General features: G+C 34.8%; 1 long non-coding RNA gene across 1 annotated transcript in view; it reads left to right on the top strand.

Moving 5' to 3' along the window:
* The window catches only part of LOC133205716 (uncharacterized), a 306,161-nt gene that overhangs the window by 120,887 nt on the left and 172,767 nt on the right, over positions 1-12,507 (top strand). The window lies entirely within an intron of this gene.

Genomic DNA, 12,507 nt, shown 5'->3' with positions numbered 1-12,507 from the left:
TTGCTCCTTGTCATGATCGGGAAATCAAGGAAAAATGTGTGTAAATAATGGTCTAACAATTAGTATGAAAACGTCAGTCAGCATATGACATAATGATAGATTGTATTTGCTGACAAGGTGATTGTATTCCATAGAATTTACGAGATGATGACTTTAAACGAGACTGTTGATATTCTTGTTGCATCAACTTGTTTGTCAATAACGTACCCCGTTTTAAAAATTGTTCATACGTACAGTATGCTCTTGCGTATCGAATCAGCTGAGAGATATACATCCCATATGCAGGTGATAAGGGTAAATTGCTGCATAAGTAAGGGAAGTTGACGATTGAAAAGTTAGAGTCATCACGTTTATCATAAAGCTTTGTCGTTAGATTGCCATTAACGTCTTTTTCTAGTAAAATATCCAAATATGAAACAGAAGTGTCAGACTCTTTGGTATCTTTTATTTCAAGCTCACTGGGATATATTGTGTCGACCTATGAATGGAAATAACTATTGTTAATTGATAATAATGTCGTCAGAAAATTGTGAGAAAACTTGTATATCAGAATTCTTTTTTGACTTAAATTTTAAGAAAATGACTCTATCTGACAAAAAAGTAATTTTGGGGAAATTTATTGTATAATATTTCTTTCATATTAAAACTTCAAACCAGAATTGGAAAAAAATTATGTAAAATAACCATCGAAAAGCCATTTTCTTTCACATATACAAGAGAAGAATCTCAATCAAGGTTTAGATCTAAACATGTATATCCCTGACACCATTTTGAAGCATATAAAACTATAATTTCTTTTGATAACATGTATGTATTTTAGAAAGTCTGTTAGGATGTAGTAATATTTTCCTTTTTCAAATAAAGTTTTACTAATAAAAATTCTGAAACTTTTTATGCAATTGTCTATTCTATTGCCACTTCAGGAGTTTTGACTAGAATGCATATACAGTATGATGACATAAGTGAAATAATATAATGATTAGTTGTTGAATTTCAGATTACAAACATCGCAAATTAAGTGTTAGTTCAGACTCGTTTTCTCAAACACAGGTCCACGTAAATCAGGCAGAAGGTGATACACGGGTTCTCAGAAATAAATGTTTTTCACTCACAGTTTCTTCTTGGACAATAAGCCATGTATGTGGAAGGAAAATGTTTTGGGTCATTGTTACTATGGAAACCTGGACAAAGAAATTTCCCAAGCAACCGGCCAATTTTTCTTTGTGTGTTGACGAAATTTCACTCATTTTGAAGGCTCTATATTGAACGTAAATACAGTGATTATTTTTTTTATTTAATGTAATAAAGATACATTTTAAAGTGTTCTATCAATGTAATACATTGTATAAAGAAATAACATTCTAAAATATTTTTGCTAAAGACACAGGTAAAGATACATGTTTCCCATTTTATTTTGCTGATTCAGCATTTTAATGGACTTTTGAGCTCGAACATTGTTCGTTAATGCCCTTTCACAATTGGCGCACGAGCACTTTACAACACCTTGCGATTGGAAAGTTTTAGCTTCGCACAAGCTCTTGCCGAGCTCTCGCATACGTTGCACGATTTCTCGTATTCGTTGCATGCGTTTTAGTGATCGCATCAAGTCTCTTCAAAATAGTGGACATGCACACTATTCAGACGCGACCGAATGCGATCCACATTTATCGCAATGCAACGAACGAAAATTAGTACGAACGTCTTACAACGTTTTGTTTACTCGCAAGAGTGATGCACGATTTTTAAATGTCGTAAGACAGGTCGAGACCACTAGATTTTCTGACGTCAGCATAAATTTGCATGTAAATTAGCTATCTGTTTACTTTACCGACTGTTGAATGGGTCGCAATGCATTATGGGCTACTACAAGTATCAATACGAACTTAGTTGTGTTGAAAATAAAAGGCAACTTGGATTGTCCCTTGAAAACTGATTCTTAATTCTTTTTTGATATTTATGAAAGAAATATTGAAAATGATGTATAATCTTTCATTTCTTTGCTCACATTTACAAAATTTGCTTTATGGAGCTTTATATCAACTTGTAATGCATCGGCGAAAACCATTGTTCACAGAGACGTAGGTATTATTGTGTCGATGAAGCATTGATTGTGTTTTTTTTCACGTGATATACATGTACATAGTTTTAGACAGCACTACAAGGTGCGCAATTATTATTTAACTCCTCGATATCATAAAAAAAAAATTATGTACACTCAAACATCAAAGCGTTTGTCCAGTATTTGAATCAACTATTAATCATCTAAACAACTCAGATATTAAATGTGAGCATGGAACAGTGTCTTCGGAATATAATCTTTCAATTTCAGCCGTATAAAGTAAAAAAAAGAAGCTTTACGGTTTTTCCGGTGACCAAGTAAATATTATATCGTAAACCGACGAAAACCACATGTCTCTATTGAATCGTAAACACGTAGTGGACCGTCATGCTTTGCGACTCATTCAATTTATTGGAGAATGGGTTTGACGAAAACATCGTCACGTGTTGAAAAGTGCCTTCCATAAAAGGTAGTGTACCCGACCTGTAAGATGAATCGCAGCTGTATATGCGTGTGTTTTGCGACCATGAGTCTGTTGTTCAACGTGTCTCATGTAATCTTGCAATGTTTTACTATCATTGCACGATTTATAAGCTTCAGTTTTCCATGCTTATATACCCTGTATAAGCATCTCTGTTTCAGACCACAATTGACAATGGATGCTGCTGCACCAATACCTCCTCGCCGTCTGCTTGGTGTGCTGAATCTCCGAATACAACTCCAAGAACTCCAGCAAAGACATATGTGTGTGTTGGCGTTACTGATCCGTCGTCGACAAAGATATGAAAGACAAAGAAGACGTTGGTGGGTCAAGCCATGGATTGAGAGGCGCACGTTATTTGGCCAGTATCACAAATTGATGACGGAAATAGAGAGAGAATGCCAGGGGGACTTTATTAACTACATGAGAATGCCACCAGTTATGTTTTACGAGCTACTGCAGCGCATTACTCCAAGAATCAAGAAAAGTCAACGTTACAGACGACCACTAGAACCTTGGCTAAAACTGGCTATCACTCTCAGGTATATAGTGACAGGAAACAGCTACATGAACCTCCACTATTCCTTCCGTGTTGCCCATAACACCATATCATTGTTCATCCCAGAGGTGTGCCAGGCCATCATTGACGAGTATGAAGACGAAGTGTTTGCCTTTCCAACTAACCCAGATGAGTGGCGAGAAGAGGCACAGAAATATGGTGAAAAATGGAATTTTCACGACACATGCGGAGCCCTGGACGGAAAACATGTTGCCATAAGAAACCCACGTCGGTCTGGTACCATCTACTACAACTACAAAGTGTTTTTCAACTTCATCCTCCTGTCCTTGGTCGACGCCGATTACAAGTTTCTTTGGGCCGAAGTTGGTATTCAAGGCTCCTCATCAGACGCCCAGATCTTCAACAATGGCCCACTGAGAAATGGACTGGAAAATGACACTCTACGCCTGCCAGATCCAGAGCCTCTGCCACATGATGACAGACCCATTCCGTACTTCTTGGTAGGAAACGACGCATTTCCCCTCAGGTCCTGGATGATGAAGCCCTACTCCAACCGCAACATGACTAACGAAGAAAGGATCTTTAACTATCGTCTGTCAAGGGCTCGTCGTGTGTTGGGGAACACCTTCGGCATCCTTGCACACCACTGGAGATGCATGCTGGGCACGATGCAGCAGGATCCAGACCGGGTCAAGATCATCGTCATGGCAGCCATATGCCTGCACAACCTGATGAGACTTCGCTATCCTGGCTTGCAGAACAACGACTGGATCAGGAAGATGAAGCTGGAAACCACATGGAGAAACGACCGAGTTTTGCAAGATGTTGAAGCAGTTGGCAGAGGTAACTTGCCAAATCGGGAGGGTAAGAGAATCCAAATCTAACTCAAACATTACTACACCAGCGACGTTGGGAGCTTGCCGTGGCTGCAGAATATGATATAGACTGTGATATTGATCATGTATATATGTCGATTTCTTCATGTAAAGATTTAAATTTGTACAGCAATAAACTATACTTTTGATTTACTTGAACAGAAAAATAGGATATAGTTATCATTGAACTAGTTTTGGTCAAAAGTATGTAGCGCACTAATATCACTAGAACTACTGTTACTGCTCGGCATTAAAGGGGCTAGGCAAACGTTCAATCGTCCGATCACCTGATCGCTCGCGCGATCCTTTCGCATTATCGTACAACACTCACTTTTCTGGTCACTCTTCATTTTCTGGACCTTGCCCAGGATGGTCCGCTGGAATCTGTACCAGAGCCGGATGTCTGTCACTGAAAAGAAACAAATGCCAGAATTGGTTAACATTAACAATTCAAAATATTCAACAATAAAATATATCAAAACAAATATATAAAATGTTCAATAATATTATTTTAATTTACTCACCAGTCAAATTCATAGCTGCTGCCTTTTCCTGAATCAGGCGATCCTTTATCTTAGAGTTTTTAAAGTCATTCCGACTTTTATCGTAGAAGCAGGGGTTTTCTTGATAAAAGTCTGCCAGCTCTTGTTCCTGCTCTGTAGTCAGGTCCAAGGATTTCTGTTTGCTAGGATCATCCTCATCCTCATCCTCACTGTACCCATCAGGCTCTAAAGGCTCAGCTGGTTGGTCTGGTGGCTCTTCCCCCTCGTCGGCAGGCTCAGGCGGATCATGAACAGGGCTCGGCTACTGCGACAGGTCCAGGGCCTCCTCCTCTTGGACCTTCTTTCTACGGTTCACCTTGTTTTTACCTGTAGCCTTTGTCATCTTCTTGGGCGGCATCTCTTGCATTCAATTGACGAGGGTCGGAAACGGGTGGTATATATACCCCTCTATGACTCGCGCGATCATTCGTACCATGGAACGCATGATTGCACGAGCGCCTTACGTCCAATCACATTGACCCACGTTCAATCGTCCGATCACCTAATTGCTCGCGCGATCCTTTCGCATTATCTCACAACACTCGCATTCATTGTACAACAGTCGCATATAGACGCAAGATATATCGCAAGATTTAATGGATAACGGTCGCTTTAGATCGTGCGAATTTTGTACGATTACTTTTTCATATGCGATTATTTCAGCAACAATTTACGATCCAAATCAAAATTTTTTTCGGTCGCACGAATATTCTGTCGCTTCTGCTCGTGCACCAATTGTGAAAGGGCCTTTATCTCTACATACTTCATTTTAGCAATATTCCAGTCGATATTATTCATATCAACATCTCAATACAAGTGTTGCATGTATTTCACACAAAACCAGAGGAAAACCTCTCTAGGAATTTGACATAAAAAGTTTTGCAATTTTAAAAATTCCTATCCGTTGCAAGCAAAAAATTGAATGGTTTAATAAATTTAAAAAAGGGAAAAATGTAAAGCGTTGAAAGAAAAATCGTAAAAATTGTAATCATTGAGTACCAAAAACAAATTTTAAAATAAGACATACAATATTCTTCCGTGTAAACTAAAGACTATTTTACAATAAGGTTTCTCCATGGCAACAGCAAATTTTCCTTAGCAGCGAAGCATGAAAAGTTATGTTTAGCACATATTCATCTAAGTTTTTAAAAGATTATCTGATTCTTACAGTTGAATTGCTATTGCCCGGAATCGACATTGTCAAACTGGTTTTTTAAGAGTATTTATAAGTTAATTCATCCATAGCAACAGAACTTGTCCACATAGCAACAAATGCATTTCATTAAGAATCAGTATGTAGCAATTCCTCTACATAAATGTGTCTTTAAGGATGTTTAGTAAGCAAAAACATTCTACTTATGGGAATGAAAAATCACTTACTTGACTTATGATTGTGGGTTTTTTTTCACTCTCAAATGGTAAATCAAATACTTACTTTTCATGCTAGTAGCTTATTTTAAGAGTCTAAGAATTTCTTGCAAATATCTGAAAATTTTGCATCATGTCAAATATTTGCAACGAAAACTGGATAGTCTAATTTCTGACAAGTTAAAAAAAATACGGTTATCTAGTTATAAAATAATTATTGACTTTTGATGAGGTCTAACGGTGACACTATAGACCTGGTGAGGTATTGGTTGACCGAGGCCGAAGGCTGAGGTTAACTAATTCCTGATAAAGTCCGTATAGTCACGAGGAGGTCGAATTCAAAAGTCAATAAAAATCGTTTAAATTGTTATCATTGAGTACCAAAAACAAATTTTAAGTACAGGTTCACGTAACAATCAGCGTGGCGCAGTGGTTAGAGCGTCTGCTCTAGAGTCGCGGAGAAAGGAGTTGATCCTTACGTCGCGGGTTCGAATCCCACTGCGGGACGTGGAGACCGGTCCTTCGGATGAGACCGTATAAGCCGAGGTCCCGTGTCGCAGTAGGTGCTGGCACGAAAAAGATCCCTCACTGCTCAATGGCCGTAAGTGCCGAGTATAGGACACAATTTGCAGCACTCCACCGGCAAGTGGTGGCGTCTCCATATGAGTGAAAAATTCTAGAGAGGGACGTTAAACAACATACAAACAAACAAACAAACAAAACGTACAATCAGGCAGCCTATATATAACAGGTGATACATGTGGTTCTCAGAAATTAATGATTTTTCCTTGGACTATAAGCCATGTATGTGGAAGGAAAAACAGTTAGGGTTATTGTTACTACAGAAAACTGGACGAAGAAATTTGCTAGGCAACCGGCCAATTTTTCTTTGTGGATTGACGAAATTTCACTCATTTTGAAGGCTCTATACGAAACATAAATACATTGATTATTTTAGATTATTCAAATCCTATCTTTGTCCATTAAGTCAGAATCTTAAATACACTGTACTTGCAATATTTATCTGGATGACAAAACCTCTTACTCAATTGTTAATTTGTTCTTTACAAAACAACATAAATTTAAATGTTAGTAATTTTGAACATGACGTACAAATGTCAGATTATAAGGACCATGTGGGGACTGAGTCATGGTGTCCTAAGAAACAACTGACACATTCAAACACAAGATTGCTTCACTTCTAAACAATTCCAGAAATGTTGACAAATACGTGTAAAGTTGTAAAATAGCAAAATAGGGAAAAAAAACTTCATATTATTTAGAAGTACTTAGATTTGAAATGCTAAACTAGATACACTTAATATTGATTTATTTATTTATTAAATATAAACGATACATCTATGTAAAGATTTAAAAAAGATGTCCTAGCTCATTGTCAAAATGTTTAGACTTGGTACGAAGTTTACAATTTAAACAAGCATTCTGAGAGTATTGCATTAGCAATACTAGTCCCCTACCGGCAAGTGTAATCTGGTTCCCGTTAAGAATTTAAAATGCCATAATTCCGTCAAAAATCAATGAAGCGGGACGAAATACAAACTTGAACTATAACTAATCAAGGTTAAGTCACATACCAAAAATCAACTCAATATCTAAAAGTGTTAAGAAGAAAATTGCGGAAAACCCCTAAAAATTGAAAAGGCCGTATTTCCATCAAAAATCAATGAAGCGGAACGAAATGCAAACTTGATCTGTAACTCATCAAGATACACTCACATACCAAAAATCAGCTCAATATCTGCAAGCGTTTAGGGAAAAAGTGCGGAAAACCAAGTGGGACAGACTGACAGACAGACAGACAGAGGGACAGACGGACAGACAGACAGACAGACGGACAGACGGACGGACAGACTCAGAGGAAACCTATAGTCCCCTCCGGTTTCACCGGTAGGGGACTAAAAAAAAAAAGAAGACATTTTGTATTTCTTAACCAGGCAATTCGGTTTCTATTTTTCTCTACCAGCAATTGAATGCTCTTAATCCTCCTTTAGGTTTTTGATGTACATTCTTCGAGTTTTTTTTTTTTTCAATCATTGGTTATATTTGTATATTTTTCAAGTTCTCCCAAATTGAAGATTTGCAATACTTGCATCACAATGACACTCACAAAGTCATTATAAAATTGGATATATTGATAAAAATGTTAGTCAGTTATTCTTCATTCTAAAACTGATTTAAAATATAACTTTGTGACTTGTCTTATGGTAAATAATTTCATTTATCTCGTAAACAAGTAAACATTTGTGAATTATGCTACCTTACAACCGATTGTTTGTTTTAATATATGGTCATTAGTATAATTCGGAACTATAAAATAGTAAAACGAGTCTTTTATGACGGCAAAAAGCATTTTGAAATGGTTTAAAGTACAAAATAATTTTCCATACTAAAACCTTGTTTTCTTTTAATTGTCTTTTGGAATTATAAATCTAGCTCTATGTGTGAATATTATAATGTATGTTTTACTCCCTTTTTGAATGTAAGAATAGGTTTTAATTATTTTTTGTTTGTTATAAATACTGTATTATTTATGAATGTGTCAGGTATAAAGAAGAGGAGCGACTATATGAATCAATTTGACTGGAAAGAAAGCGGGCACTGACTCTTGCTAAATGTTCTTCTTCATCTTGCAGGAAGGTTTGCGGTTTACAAATTACCATGCTGGTATTATAATATGACATTGTGATGGGTAACATGGAAAATTATGGCGTCGGTGTAAAATATATAAAAAGAAAATACTTTGCATTTTGACTTATGATGTGTATGACTGTGGTACAACATTTTCTTTAATTGTTTGTATAATGTTTCTTATGATATTAATCAGCCAGAAGTCAAAATCTTACACTCATTTCTATAAAAATCTGTAAACTGAGCCCCCTCCTTTCTTTCTCTCCTTGTCTTTGAATATTCTCCTACATTATTAATTTGTAGGCACAAAAAATGCCTTGTCTCTTGCAACAAATCCCATTAAAACTGGTAAATTAAAGAAAGACACTTTGTTCAGTTTTTTTTTAAATAGAGTATAGAAAATGCATATTTTATTCCAATTGCGACTGGTTATAAGCAGACCTGTTATTGTATTCTCTTGAAACAGAATTTATTCAAAAACCGAAGTCTCTTGCTGTAAATCTTCAATTCGACATTAATTTAGGTATATCAATGACGTTATATCAATTAACAATAAGTATTTTCATCCATACGTTGATTCAATATATCCCATTGAACTGAAAATCAAAGACACCACAGAAAGTGACAAAACTGCTTCATATTTTGATATTTTACTAGAGAAAGACATTGATTGCAAACAACAACTAACGTTAACTTTATGATAAATGTGACTTCAACTTTTCTATCGTCAAATTCTATGGTCAACACAGTGACATTGTTTGAAATATAATCTTTCGTTAGATCGAATATTGACCAACGTCTTTCATATCATTGTTAAGCTATTAATTTCACACTGAATTAACTACAGGTTTTCCGTGTACTCGATCATTACAAAGAACACACGGCGGGTGTGACAGGTCGACAGAGGATGCTTACTCGTCCGTGGCAACTGATCCCACCTCTGATGTTATTTTGCTCTGTTCACTAGTGGACTTTTGAGCACGATTACTGTTTGTCATCTTCTTATTTCATATACGTATTAAAGTGTAGAATGCTTATGGACGGAATAGCTTGAATCGAAGTGGAAACATTTGTTAACTGGGAATATTTAAGAAATGAATTTAATTTTTGAAGATTCATGAGGACATGAACTACGACGCTTCACGCCGGCATATTTCATGAAGCGCGTTAGCGCTTCATGATAAATATGCCGGCGTGAAGCGTTGTAGTTCATGTACCTCATGAATTTTCAATAATTAAATTCATTTCTTATATTTACATTATTTTTTTCTGCTGATTTGCCACAAATAACGCCATTCAACTGTCATTTTTAAAGCAAAACAGTTTGCACTATAGTTTTGATGTCAAGTAAGGTATTATGACGTAACAATGGAGATATTCATGCTCATCCATGGTAGTTCATGAGAAAATTAACTGTATTCTATTTTGTAAAGAATCATAGGAATATAAATATAATGAAATGTCCGTTTGGCTTAAACTCCCATTCATTTAGGTCCAATATTATATAAATCTAGATTGTAGCTGAGGGAACATTGAAAATTTTCATCCAGAGAAAACAATCGTCAATGGAGGAGAGGACAAAGTTGACATTGGTTTTCGATGGGTGAAAATTATCAATATTACCATCAACTACATGCAGCATTTGTTATATTAATTTGAATGTATAAATGTAAAAATTTACGATAAACCGTACGTGCATATACATTGTTTTTCATTTGAGATAATTTTTATAATATCATCTGTTTTCAAATTATGTTATGCTTATATAATACCACCCTGGAGGACAAGATTTCTGTTCTTTGAGGATAACCTTATACATCTTTGTTTTTTCAAACGTCTCTCCCAGGCTCGGGGGGATTATCCAAAGGTAATATATTCCAAATTTTTCTTGTGGTAGTTGGACAATACCCCCAACACACCCTGTTTCGTTTTTCATGTAAGCTGTAAATTATTTTTCAGACTGCCCCCCCCCCACCCCCACATATACACACATTCAAAAATGATGTTACGTACCTGCTCTCATAGTCTTTCTGTCGTCAAAATATTTCAGAATTCCAATATATAGTGGTTCTTCAAAGAGGTTTTTTTCCCGTTTTGTCACCCCCGTTCGCAATATAAAAGCAACAAATAATAAACTAACAATTAAATTTCTCGATTTCTTCTCTCTTTTAACTGCATTTTCTGATTAGAAAAATCATATGACTTAAGATAGTCCGATCCCCATGTTCTGAAAATCAGCAGATAGGTAATTAAAAATGCTCACAAAAATGTTTCTAAATTCACAAAGTAATATCCATTTACCCAGGACATTTCTTCAAAGTTCATCATTGAAATTAATCATATTATTAAGGGAACATTTTCAAATCTCAGATATATTTTCAGGAAGCGCAAATAAAAGCACCAGCTATACATTTCCAATTGAATGTTGTATAGATTTCCAGGCATTTGGAGAAAATTGCTTGTTTTTTTTTTAATTCTACAGTATTTTAGTTCTGTTTACTTTAATTATTGTCATATTTTACTCAGTGTTAAAAGCTTGTTCTTTCATTGCAAGACATCACAAATCACTTATAATGTCATCTCATGCTAACAAGTGCTGGTATCTAAAGCTAGATCAATGGAAATTCGATATCTCTAAAAATGTATTTAACTTTTGTTCTTTTAAGGGGTAAAAATGTCAACTTTTTACAGTGCTGTTTCTAAGACTTCAAAGAACTTTGAATCATTTAAATACATGAAATGAAAATTGTTGCAAGAAAAGATTTCGATTTCAAGCTTCCTTTTGAGGCTTTTTTAGTTTATGAATTTAAGAGTTACCCTTCTTGGCTGAGGAGCGGGTATCTTTAAAACATTCTCCTTCGAATGATGATAGAAAACTGACATACAATAGCTTAGTTCTTCAAAAGAAGGAATATATGTTATTTTTTAAGGTAATTTGTAGGATTGTGTAATGAAGCCATTACATAACGAAATACTTATTGGTAAGAAGTTAATGAATCAAGTGGATAATTATCGTAAAATAATGTGCCCTAATAGAGGGATTCAGACACTGCCTAGAAATTTAATTCAATGACATATGAAACAAAGAATATTACGTGATAGAAATTTACTTTTAAATCACATATTAATGAATTAATATGTGTGTTTTAAGCTAAAAATATACAAGAATATTTACAGATCGGTTGAAAATTAATTTTTAACCTCTGTAATTTTATGCTGACATGTGTCCCTTCTTGCATCCTCTTGCTTTCTATCAATATACATATTTTTTTTTCTATATTTGGCTATGTATTACAAATATTTCATTCAGCACTTTTGGTCACATCAAAAATATATGTACATCTTTTTCATTTTCAAATTATATATTCTTTTCGTTCCATAAGATTTTTCCATTTGATATAAGCGCTGTTAAATTTAAAAAAAAAAAAATCTTTTAATTGTCTGAAAATAGTATATCTTTGATTAGTGATATATAAAATGGTATGACTAAACTCATGTTTGAAATCAAATAAAGAAGAAATTGACACACATATAGCCTCTTAAGGTCATATGAATAAATCGATGTAGAAATATATATAATTCTTAATAACACAGATATTATGTGCTAATATCCATTGTGTAGAAAAGTGCTCTAAATAATATGGATACCATGTGTTAAATATAGATTGTGTGCTCTAAATTATACAGATATAATCTGTTTATTATTAATTGACACAATGGATGTTTGTAAATCTGTGAGTCATTCTTACTTAATTTAATACTGAAATATACATAGATATTAATTAAAATAAATTTTGCAGCATCAAAGCCTGTGTTTTTATTATACTTAAAGAATCGATCTATTCTTTCAGCGTATAAACTGAATTTAAAATCATAACCTTGTCACTGTTCATTAGAAAAGTTCACCGTTTAAAACGTTTGACAAAACGTCAAAGAAGGTGAACATTTTAATTTTTGGGGGTCTATAAGCAGTACATAAATTCAAATTAAAACAACAATTTTTGCTAATTATT

Source organism: Saccostrea echinata, unplaced genomic scaffold (assembly GCF_033153115.1).
Source record: "Saccostrea echinata isolate AGI-Se365-2 ecotype Australia unplaced genomic scaffold, CSIRO_AGI_Sech_v1 ptg000002l, whole genome shotgun sequence".
NCBI classification, from domain to species: domain Eukaryota; kingdom Metazoa; phylum Mollusca; class Bivalvia; order Ostreida; family Ostreidae; genus Saccostrea; species Saccostrea echinata.
This window is presented reverse-complemented; position numbering and strand designations above follow the sequence as displayed.